This window comes from Mus caroli, unplaced genomic scaffold (genome assembly GCF_978045245.1).
Source record: "Mus caroli unplaced genomic scaffold, Mus_caroli_1 scaffold_1, whole genome shotgun sequence".
NCBI lineage: Eukaryota > Metazoa > Chordata > Mammalia > Rodentia > Muridae > Mus > Mus caroli.
In genome coordinates this window covers 133392398-133402631 of record NW_028227256.1, presented here as the reverse complement: position 1 = coordinate 133402631, position 10234 = coordinate 133392398, and positions in this window count along the sequence as shown.

Genomic DNA, 10234 nt, shown 5'->3' with positions numbered 1-10234 from the left:
AGACATTGCTATCTCCAGTAGACCCGCCTTCTCTGTCCTGGACTCATTAGTCTGATACTGACTCATCTACCACCAACACGGTAGAGTTCAATTGAACTCATTACCATCCCATAAAAACCTGCTCCCCAGTCAGTCATCTATCTCAGCTAATTAATGATATCACAGCTTACCTCAGGAACCCTAGGACTCACTCACCCTTTCACCATCCCTCCATTAGCTCTTCTTCCTGCCCCTCCCATGTCCAGTGGATCACCAAACCCTTTTATCGTCCTTTCTCATCTCCTTCATTCATACTGTCAGCTTGCCCCTCCTTATTCCCCTGCCCACACCCTCACCGTTCTCTCTTACATTCATACAAAAGGGCAATTGTCCCTTCCCCTGCCATGCATTCTCACTCGCTGGTCCAGAGTCCTACAGTGATAAGCACGGAACGCTTGTTAAACATGTGTGCTGGGTACCACTAATGCACTTTCCAGGGTTAACATTTAGGAAAGAGGCAGAAATAGGATTTGAACCAACATGACACAGTCCTCAACTATCCAATTGTCCTTCTAATCACTTAACATCTTCCTGTCTCTGGTTTCTCTTCAGATCATATAAATCCCTGTCCTTTTAAAAAGTCTCCAAAGGTTCCCTCATTCTGCCTGCAGAGAGTCACAAGCCATGCCTTCCTTGTTGACTCGCCCCTTCCTTCCTCTGCATGTAATGATCCCTTAGCCTTCACGCCTTCCTGCAGAAACTCTACCCTCTGGCCATAGTTTTTATCCTACATTTGTACATTTGCCTGTCTGGTCCTGTTTGTGCTCTAAGACCCAGGCAAGATTTGCTTCCTACCTAGTTCTTTCCAGGAATTAAAAGCTATTAGTATTTGCTGGACATAATGGCACATGCCTTTAAGCCCGGCATTCTGGAAGCAGAGAAGAGTGGGTCTCTGTGAGTTCAAGGCCAGTCTGGTCTGCATAGTGAGTTCTAGGCCAGCCAAGGCTACATAATGAGACCCTATATCAAACAAAACAAAACAGCCAGTCTTCACGTGCCCACAAGCTTTTCATATTTTGTGACTGTGACTACCTTCCCTATTAAAATTTAGGCTCCCTAAACTGTGAGTTACTCTACAGAAAGTCTAAATGATGCTGGTGAACTAACCAAATGGATTATAATCGTAGCAGTACAAAGAACAGGTACTGAGCGTTAGAGGCAAAAATCAAGATAGAGAGTTAACTATGGAGCTGGAGCGATGGCTCTGTAGTTATACTGTTCTTGCAGAGGACCAGGGTTCAGTTCCCGGCTCCCACATGGTGATTCACAAACATCCTCCAGTTCTAGAGGATCTAACATCTTCTTCTGACCTCCTGTGCACCAAGCACACACATGGATGCAAAACACTCATACTAATAAAATATAATAAATTTGATAAAAAATGTTAAGAGAATTGACTATAACTAAGGATTGACCTGGGAATATGAGAAGTTACTTACAAGCTTCCAACACTTCAAAAGTGAATAAAATTATTTTAAAATTGTTAAAACAAATAGTAGATAGATAGATGATAGATAGATAAATAGATGATAGATAGATAGATAGATAGATAGATAGATAGATAGATAGATTGATAGATAGATGAAGCATTTTGAAGAAAGTTCCTGAATCTGCAATCACCAAACCAGACAAATCCTAACAATAACGTTTGGAGACAAGCAATTGAGGAAAAGATAAAGTACACTGATAAAAGACAGCAGCAAGCCCACGCTCCTATGCAAAAGTTACTAGGAGTCAAGGTTTTCTCAAGAAAAGAGTCAACAAATGTCTTGGCAGTAAATTGGGAAAGTCAAATTTAGTTACAGCAGTATTATCGTAGACAGGAACTGGCCCAGTAGGCCAGTCTTCTCCAACAACTCAGCTTATCTTGATGTGCCCCCTCAAGGGAATACAATTTTTTCTCTGCCTTTGACCTTGATTGTCGTGGGGAGCGGTCTTATATGGGGCGCTTTTTTTGATGATAGATAAAACATGTGTGCTGATGCGTCACACAATGTGAGCGTGATCCTCCAAGGGTTTAAGTGTTTAGTCATTCCATGGCCAGCGCAGACTCATCCCCTTTCTGATGAAGCTATGTTTATAAATATGGCTGATTGTGGAGTATTTCCTGAGATACTGAGTCTTCGCTGCCTTATAATCAGTTAGTCATCTACCACAGAATCACCACAGTTCATAAAGATACCCGCTAAGGAAAAAGACACAGAGAGAAGGTGGTCTCTAGTATTCTGAATGTAAATAGCTCCGAGCGGCTGACAATGGGGGAAACCTTGCTATAATGAGAGCTGTCTGAAAGAGCTCTGTGTAGGTGCATGACTGAAGAAGAAACAGCCTGAGATACAGTGCTAGAACCAAAACATGCTTTACAGACCCTAAGAGCTTGATTAATAAATACATTTCTTCTTGGGAAAGCAATGGCAAAGGGGGGTGGGGCTCTAATTAACAAAGGTCCCTCAGTCCTATTCAAATAAGCAGCATTGCACGGCACAGGTCCAGAGCCTCTAATCTTTGGGGTTTGTTTTGTTTTGTTTCCCCCCATTTATATTGGATGTAGTAAAGCTCCTTGAGTTTTTATTACATGTTTACTGCAATCACACCATATATCAAGTGTGTTACAGGGAGACCTAGTGTCAGGTTAATACAATCTTCCCAACTTTAATCTTGTGCTCTTTTATAAATCAGAATGCAATGTACTGAGTCTCTATCCCTCACGAGGAAGCGGAAACATTTCCCTTCGTGTGATAATGACAATGCGAGTTACAAATAAACATTTGAAATTATGAAATCAAAAATATAATCAAAATTGTTAAGACACAATCATTCTCAATTAGGCTAGCCACTTCTCTTTTTTTTTTTCAAATTAGCCTGTAAGAATTTTTTTTTTTTTTTACATAATCTGTACTTTTGTGATCCAAATATTTGAGTGACACTTGGTGCCTAGGACACCTGTGGCCAGTTCATAGGAGAGAGAAAGTGAGAGACTGAGATGGTACATCATATTCTTTTCGTTAAGAAGTGCTTTTGAAAACATCCATAGGACCTAAAAGAAACACGGGATCTACAAAAATGATCTTACATAGTTCAAATTGAAAGGATTAATTGGGTTGGGGGGGGGCATAATCAGAAGTGGTAAACAAGACATCCTTCTGTTGGGACAAAATAGAAACAGATTCTCACTACAGAGCCTAACCTAGATGAGACAGCTCAGATGCAGCTTTGAGGAACCCTCTTTACAGCTGAGATGATTACAGAGGGTCCCAGAAACTTCTTCCACCCAGAAAAGCAAAACTTCCAGCTCCAGGGCTTTATTTTCTTAGCTTGGCTGTTATCTTGGTATACAAACAGTCTTAGAGCCGGATGTGGTGGCGCACTCCTTTAATCCCAGCACTTGGGAGGCAGAGGCAGGCGGATTTCTGAGTTTGAGGCCAGCCTGGTCTACAAAGTGAATTCCAGGACAGCCAGGGCTATACAGAGAAACCCTGTCTCAAAAAACCAAAAAACAAACAAACAAACAAAAAACAGTCCTTAGAAAGAGTGACGGCATACCAATGTGTTATTTACATTCAATGATGAACACGTTCTTAAAGTGTTCTAAGGGACAAAGAAATGCTGAAAAGCCCCACGTGACTACTAGGTACCATGATATAAAGTGACAAGCAACCATCACTAACTCCATACTTGGCCAAAACTAAGGGGATTCCTAAATTCTGAACAAAAATGCAGGCAAATAGGTAGTCAAGTTAGAAGTGGTGTTAGTATGAGTTTATATACCCAAACCCTGGATGGCAAGGAAGCTGCCATCCACCTGTCTGGTTGACCAGGTTTGTTTTACAAAAGTTGTTTAATTACACTCTAAGCAGCATATGTAAGTTAACTAAAATGCTACCCAAGGGTTATCTTCCCTCGGGTATTGATAGCATTTTGCATGCGCTAAGTAAAACAGGAATTAACAAAATTCCAATGGCTCACTAAGATGATAAATAGAGAGCCAGTTTAAGGAAGAGCTCTCCAGGGTGTGCGGAAAAACCTGCCGCTGAAGGCAAGCTCGCAGGATGTGGGGCTCCGCGCAGGCATAAACAGGAAACCCAGCAGCTTGCGCTGGGACTGACAGACAGGCCTGGAATGGCTTCTCTGAAGCGGGCACAGGGTTTGACCCTTGGCAAAGGCAGAAGTGCTCATGTTTGTTACATTTTACTTTCACATCTGTGCCATCCCTGTCCTCAAAATCCAAAGCCCCCTGAGACACCTATGAAAAGTACCAAACACAATCGTGGGGATAACAGAGTCAGGTCTGAGTGATAGTGTCACTGCCCCCATGCTACCTTAAAGAACTGTTGTCAGGGCAGAGTCTCAAACTCTAACAAGGGTATTTGTCCCAAGGAAGGCTGTCACAGGTCTTGTATATGACATATGAGCAGCTTTGTACATGGGAACCCCGTACACCTTTCTAGGACACTGTATTTTTCTTTAAACTTAAACATAAGAGCCAAAACTTAGACCCTCATAGGCTAACACAAGGAAGATCAACATCCCTGCAAAAAATAGGAGATCGGAGCCTGCTCTGAGCAAGTTGATCAAAATGGCCCCATTTATCACAGCTGTGACACCAGAAATGCCCCAGTGTAGTAGAGAGCAGTCCAATTTGACGGTGCTCCCAAAGCATCCACAATAATCCTTCACTGGGGACAGGACAGAGCAGGGAGAATCAGCTTCGCATTGTGCCACAGGACACTGCTCAGTATTATCACAATCTTACCTCCAAGCAAAGGCTGGTTCTGCAGAAAACCAGGTCAACAGATCATGGTTCCGTAAACGTTTGAGTCTACTCAGTACACAAACACTCCTTTTTTAAAAGCTTCATTAAAAACTTAATTTATGGTTATTTAAATGACACAACAAATGATGAATTTCTTGGTTTGCTTTTGTTTCTGTTTTTGTTTTGTTTGTTTTGTTTCCTCCCAAGATAAAGTTTCTCTGTGTAGCTCTGGCTGTCCTGTAGACCAGGCTGACCTTGAACTCACAGAAATCCACCTGTGTCTACCTCTCAAGTACTAGGATTAAAAGAGTGTGCCACAACCAACACCTGGACAAAAAAAAAAAAAAAAAAAAAAATTACTTTTACACACATAAAAAATAAGCCAAAGGTGACATAAAATGGTGTCTCGATAAATCTGCTTACATAGAAAATAATTATTAAGCTTGCATTTATGAGAGGTTTTTTTTTTGTTTTTGTTTTTTTGTTTTGTTTTGTTTTGTTTCTGCTTTTACTAGGCCTTAAATTTTAGGACAAATGAATGAGTACTATGCTATTAGTATCTTATTAGCTCAAGTGTATTATCATAGGAGAAAGTCTAGTGATTAAGAACTGAATACAAGGATCATTTTCTAGATTCTTCTTTAGTTATCAGTAATGTAGAGACCCTTCATATTAGTCTTGTTATCAGTGGCTAAAAACAAGCCTTTAACAATAGGGCTGTGTGTCTGGAATGAATAAGGATGTGCCATAATGAGGTCAAAGGAAGAAGACAGCAAAGTGTGGGGCTCTCACTTATGTAGATTAATCCTGAATAGACAGGACCTGATATCACGGTGCCTCGGTGCCTCGGAGGAAGAAAACAAAGCCATTACCACGCAAACACCCCCAGTGAGGAGCCACCGAGACTCAGAGGCTCTGTCTGCAGAAGGAGATAGCAGTCCTATCCATCCATCCGTTCATCCATCCATGACACACCCCCATCAGAGGAGAGGGTCTGCTTTCTTTATGACTGGTTGTTGTGCAGAGAGTTATAATCGACGATTCAGAGGCAGAATGGGGGCAAAGTCGCCATCCTTCACTTGGCTAACTTATTATGCTCCTTCGTTTTCCCCTAGCACTGAATGCCCTAGCCCAGTGCAACAGGAGTTTATAAAGGGTTGGTCTTGGCTGCGGAGAGAGCCGCGCACCTCAGCCGTGACACAATATAAACTTCACTACATGAAATCCTGGAAGTTGGTGTAAACAGCTTTTAATAGCAGCGAACATTTGCCCCCTTTGTTTAGACCATCTGGATGTCCCATTGTGTTCAGTCAACACTCAGTGCCGCTGCCGGGTGACAGTTGATATATGTTAAGTACAAGCAAAGTGCCCCGGCCAACTCTGGGGACCTTAAAGGGAACTTTTCAGTGTTTTGTGGAATATTCTGTCAGATCGCCGAGTCGCCTGCATCCTTAATGGCTGCGTGCCAAAGTCCTCTGGCCTTTTTTCATTATTATTATTAATATTATCAAAGGAGAGTTTTGCTTTGACTGTTTGAAAGGTTAGGAAAACTATGCCAAAGTTCTTCCAGGCAGCCTGGAGAGCATGGGCTGACAGGAATCACTTTCAATATGGAGGAATGAATAAAGAACTCCTGGGATCCTAGGAGATTCCAGGCTTTGCTTGTTTAACATGCAGAATGACTGACAAACAAGCCATTAAAACAGCACCACAGAAAGCCCCAGTAAGCATAGGCAGCTGGCTCTCAGAAAAGGAAAGATTATTCCGGAGTGCGTGTCCTCACCTGCACAGCCCCTGCACGAGGCTCCGGCACTGTGCACATGCGCGTTTGCTTTTTCATGCAAAGTGGCCTTGTGGCTCATCCCGATGTGGCATGCCTCGGACCTACTCAAGTGAGAAACGCCACTACAAAAGGGGAGTGCCAACTAGATGAATGGTACTATGTACAAAGATTACCCAAGCAGGGTTGGTACCCTGAGCTGAGTGAAAGGGCTCAGCAATCAGCCCTGGGCTGCTCTCTCGGCAGCTGGTTCTGGAACATCTGTGGCCTGCTTGACAATGTGCTTCTAGACTCTTGCCACCCACGAGTGTCGCTGCTGCCTGGGTGACTCTGGGTGAGTCTTCCCTCTGGAAGGCAGCCAAGGCGGGAACACGGAGTGCTGGAGATGAAAACGCAGCCCTGGTGTTTTGTCATGTTGTCTTAAAAAAACGGTTGAGTAGACAGAAGTTCACTTTGCTATAGAAGATATAGAAACCGGATAATGAATGTGAAACAACTTGATCTCCGATTGGTGCCCTCAGCAGAGGCATACGGGGCCTTCGGAAGCTGGAGTCCTGCCAAATCCAGGACAGCAAAAATGAGAGGCAGAAATTCTGTAAGTGAAATCTCTATGACACTGGACGCCAGCACCGCCACTGTTCCTTCGCTTTTCTTGTCTTGGGCGCATTACACAGGTAAAGAAAGGCCTAAGGGAGAGGCTGAGCGAGGGGTGAAAGATGCGGATCTGGGAGATGGAGCTACAATCACCTTGGATTTCTTCTGAGGAATCAATGTACACACAAAATAAGTAGTCCAATACAGCCCCAACTAAAATTCTGACCCTATGAGGCTGACATCCTAGCAAATAGAATCGTACAATAAGTTTGAGGCTAGCCTGGTCTACAGAGAGAGAGAGAAAGAGAGAGAGAGAGAGTTCCAGGACAGCCAGAGCTACAGAGAGAAACCCTGTTTCTAAATAGATAAATAAAAACAAATAAAACAAAAAAACCTTACACTGGCATTTTTTAAAATACAATAATGTGACTGAGGGTAAACCCAGGTGGCAGAGTATTCACCCAGCATGCATGAAGTCCTGAATTCAATTCCTACCACTGTAAAAGCAAAATGTTATTTAATAGATAAATAATTTACTTTGGAGGAGAAATCTATATGCCCTATTGAACAAATTCTACCAAAAGTCTAAGTCCGATGTGTGGCTTAGTTAACATAAGAGCAAGCTTCTGGCATGTGCCTCACTTCATCTTTTATTGCAGAATTAAACAAAGAAACCCTATTCAATAGTTCAAAAGACAACGCAAAGAAAGTCATTAGAAATGTATTCTTTATTATACCCGAGGAATAAAGTCAGCATGTGTCTCATCGCATAACTGAAGGAACGATTATCAAGATAATCACGTAAGTGCTCAGAACAGCGGTGGGCTCTTTACAGAAAGAGAGTAAGTGTTCACTGAGTGAATAAAAGACCTCTTAAAGGATTCCAGAGAACTGCACAAGAGTAATTCTGAATTTTAACAAATATCAAATACAATTGCCCCAAAAATTTCACTGTACGTTTCTAACCAAAGAAACAATAGTTAAGTTTGGGGGTTTTGTTTGTTTGTCTGTTTGTTTGTTCCTTTGTTTGATTTTTAATGTGGCTCCTTGTCATCAGAACTTAGATTTCAAAGGACAGTGCAGAAAACTGGACAGAAATAGTCATTGATGTTTAAAGCCATTTTACATTTGTTTGTTTGGGGGGGGCGGGGCATGCACATGCCACTCTGTACATCCCTGCAGAGGTCCGAAGATAGCTCTCAGGAGTCTGTTCTCTCCTTCCACCATGTGGGTCCCTGCGATTGAACTCAGCTCATCAGGTTTGGCACTGTCACCTTTACCCAAGGAACCAGCGCCCTGGCAACTGGCCTCTATTGTTTAATCCATCATCTTTCATTCTTGTATCTTCTATGATAGATGGTGGTATGTGTGCTTTTATATTATTCATCATCTCATTGAAAATAGCCTATCTTTCTCCCCTTTTCAGAAATCAAACACAATTTAAAGTATATTGTCCTAAGGAATAACTATAGTGAGTTCTTAGATAATTGTACTCTCCCACTCATGTTTACCACTATCAAACAAAGTTGTATCCAAAATAATAATATATGCCATATGATGGGTTTGAGCAGACCATGTGTGTGGTGTGGTGTCCCCAAGGACAGCCACAGTATCTTCTATTCTTCAAGCTCGGCGCTCCTCCATTCAAGTGACTGGGTGTATGGCTTGAACCTAAGATCCTCCCTGACCCAGCTTCAGTGGAAGGTACAGCGTCAGTGTGACTTCCAAGGATGGACTTGTTCCTGTCACACTTGTGCTTACTCATGCAGAACATCCCCAGTTAGAGCCCAGCCATCAGCCTGGAGTGACCCACACTGCCTGTGGCCATGGCCATGGCCAGCCCGTGCTCTATTGCTCCGGTGGAATACCTAATGATAGTGCTAGCCATCAGAGCCTGGAGCTGAACACAGGTTCTCCACGCTTCCTCCCCTGCTCCAGCCGACACAGGGCAGTGATGAGCACACATCAGACTGCAGAATCACCAACCGATCATCCTTCTTATAGACCACAGTTCTGCAGAATAGAGAGCAGAAATCGTTTCTGGGATTATTTCCAGCACCCTTCAAAGGAATGGGTATGCTAATAAATGTGTAATACTTTGCTTACATGGTTGGTAAGCGTAACTACTACTTATAGGATTTAAAAGCTATAGGTAATTTCAAAACGAAAACATGTGAGTGCTCTGTTTTCATCTACAAAATGCAAAGAACGGTTTATTTTTTCTTCTAAAAAGCTCATTATAATATAGATCCTATGAAATGACAACATGGCTTCAAATCATTACGCCTATTAATATAACAATATCAGCTGAGTAAACTCAGCCAGAGATTTATTAAAAAAAAAAAAAAAAAAGATAAGACATTGTACCTCGGACCTAAAATTCAGTTATTGGTCAGATGAAAGAATCCAAACGGGAAAACGTTTGTACACCATCAGTCGTCCTTCCGAGAAGTTCAGCTCCTAATGCGCACGCGCAAACTTACCATTTCAAAGTCTAGCAGTTAGCTTCGGTTAGATACATGCTTGGAACATTGTAAATAATACATTTATAAATTCATTAATCCTTTTTAAAATTCCAGACTAATGAAAAATAGTGCATGTTTAAACAGCTACTTTGGCAGCAGGGGACTGGATTAGATGACCTTTTATAGTCCTTTCAGGGCCTGCGAATCTGCAGAAGACAAGCCGCCCTGCTACCCATCGACGGCAGATCACAGAGGACTCAAACAGCTAATTTCACTTATTTAAATTCCACGCTTGATACAAAAATGAAAAGGCCCACTTTGATGCCTGTGTTAATGAACTGCTAATTCAATAATATTTCATAATACTATCAGTGTAAAGATTACTACTTTCGCAAACGCTTGAATGTTATTTGCCTCTGGGTTTACAAATTACTACTGAGTATTTCTAATTTTTCAAGTGCAGGCATCTTCGAAGAGTCCCAAGAAAAAGTGCAATTATAAATCAAGAGACCGCAAATCTCCAAGAGAGCATATTACTAAATAATCATATTTTATGCAGGTTCCAAAAATAACTCGTAAAAATCATTTCTTAATCACATTGAA